Below are 2,390 nucleotides of genomic sequence, written 5' to 3' on the forward strand. Positions count from 1 at the left end.
TAACTTGTCACACCTCTTAAAAAAATTATTGAATAGATGCTTATTTTACTTAAATAACCCTATTAATTATGCATTGAAAAGATGAATTTGAGTAAATATAGTTTATTTAATCATTTAATGTTGAGGTTAATATTGAAACTTGGAAGAACATAATAAAATCTTCTTGATTTCATTAAAGAAATAACTAATTTGAAACAAATATTTTTTAAAACGGAGGAAGTATAACTAAGAGTTTATATTTGCTATCTTATCTTATGTAGATATCCCCCCCCCCCCCCCCCCCACCAAAAAAAAGTACTAATGTAAAGTGCATCCAATATTCAATTTAAAACGTGCACTCATTTTTTTATTCTTTTAAGAAAAAAGGGCAAAAAACTTTGCGAGGGTAATAAAGTCATTTAAATATGTAAACATGGTGCTTTGATGGTCACCTACAATACCATTACCATTCAATTATTCACGATTGTTCCAGCAGACCGTGCCAACGCACTTCCCCGCAAAGTCTCCGATCGCCCGCCGGCCGTCCGGCGTATTTGTCTCCTTTCTCCGATCAATTGAAGGTGCGTATCGATCTGATCTGTAAATTAATCCTTTTTATTTGCTAAAATTGTCCTTTTTCGGGTTTGATTTTTTCGGTTATTTAACAATTGTTGTTCAAAGGATGGAAATTTAATGTATTATTATAGTAATGGAAACCCAATTTAGAGAAAAAGGTATTTAATTTGGTGAAATTAACGGTGGTTTGTTTGATCTGAAGGTATTTGTGAAGTTTGCGAAGGGGCAGAATGAGTCAGGTATTTGAAGGATATGAAAGACAGTACTGTGAGCTTTCAGCTAATTTAACCAAGAAATGTAGCTCTGCTACTCTCCTTGATGGAGGTGAGAATTACAGCCATTTCCGTAATTTTACTTGAATGATGTGTTTTTCTTTTGAAATAGATTTTTCCTTGAATGATGTTTTCTTTTTCTTTTTTATAACCGTGGTTTCTGGGCTATCTTGTGTACACCTTGACTAACTAATAGCAGGTACGGGTAAATCTATCCACAAAGGCTAGGATAGATGGAAGAAATTACGTAGTATTTTTACCCGTGCTGGATTTGAACCTGAGACCTCGTGGTTTTCAATCCACTTCATTGAAGACTAGGGTGCTTAAAAAAATGCCCTTTTACTTGCCCAAAAAAAAAATAGATGCAGAATAGTTTGTACATGACTTCTTTCCATCTGTCCAAGACTTAGAGGATAAAATTACCGGTTAGGTAACCATGGAATTTGTGGAGGACACAAGTTGTCCCAAATCCTACAGTTACTAAAGAAAAGGTTACTGCATGGTTTATTTGATGGTTGAAATCACAAAGAATGTCTACAGGAATAAGTAGTTCTGCTCCTCATGCTGGATTGCACAAGGTGTCTTGTATAACCAAATCGTTTTTAAAAATGGGAATAAAATGTCAAGCTGTGGTGGCTATAGCTTTTCCTAAGTCTTTTAGAGTGTTTTGGTTATTTGGCTAATTCGTTAACTCTCTCCCTGATTAGTGTTTTCCTGCTGACCAGTTCTGTATATTTTAACTTTGGCAAATGGATGAGATTTTCAAACAACTGAGCAGTTGGGAAGATCATGAAAATGGTTTCTAATTTGGAACTTTTAATTTTTCAAAATGTGTTGTCTCTCTGTTAGGATTTCAATTGATTTTTGTCAGAATGCATAAGCTATTTTAAAAGGTGTAGATTAAGACAGCCGAAATGAGTAGTGTAGAGTTAGCAGTGGCAGGAGATATTACACGTGTGAGTCAAGTTAACTAATTTGCGTTTAGAATACACATTAGGTCATTGCAGTGTCTGAAAGTGATTTTGGCATTATTCTATGTGTTGTAGAGATATCTCTGCTGATATACTCTAATAATCTTTATCTGGCATTATTTATGTCGCTATTCCAGTGCTGTTGTTTATGGAAGTAACTCATAACAAGAAGTTACAGGATATAACGTTTATGCAGGCGATAACGTTCTCTTGATCTTGTTAAAAAGGATATAACATTCTCTTGACGTCAAATTCCTGAATTCTACCCCCTAAAATGCTGTTAAGTTCCATTTCATCCTGTTAAACCTCTGTTTCAGCTTGGTTTGTGTTCTTGTGCATTTTTTACGTTTAGGTCAGTTGTTTCCTTTTATCTTCTTCTGTTGCGTCTCTATCAAAGGGCTCACTAACCTGATATTACCCTATTTCTTCCTGTTTCGAACCTCTGTTACAGCTTTACTGAATTTTTTTGCATTTTGACCATTAGCTCAGTTGTTGCTCTTTTTAACTGCTTCTGTGTCTTTTGTTCAACTTGCAGAACAAAAGAAACAGAAAGTATCTGAAATAAAAACTGGACTAGAAGATGCTGAAGCAT

General features: G+C 34.7%; 1 long non-coding RNA gene across 1 annotated transcript; it reads left to right on the top strand.

The window, feature by feature from the left end:
• The first annotated feature begins 339 nt into the window (after nt 1-339).
• Nucleotides 340-2,360, top strand: LOC124892398. The gene is made up of 3 exons (XR_007050225.1): nt 340-560; nt 758-879; nt 2,334-2,360. It is a non-coding gene; the product is annotated as an uncharacterized LOC124892398 (long non-coding RNA).
• The last annotated feature ends 30 nt before the right edge of the window (nt 2,361-2,390 follow it).

This window comes from Capsicum annuum, unplaced genomic scaffold (assembly GCF_002878395.1).
Source record: "Capsicum annuum cultivar UCD-10X-F1 unplaced genomic scaffold, UCD10Xv1.1 ctg46666, whole genome shotgun sequence".
NCBI lineage: Eukaryota > Viridiplantae > Streptophyta > Magnoliopsida > Solanales > Solanaceae > Capsicum > Capsicum annuum.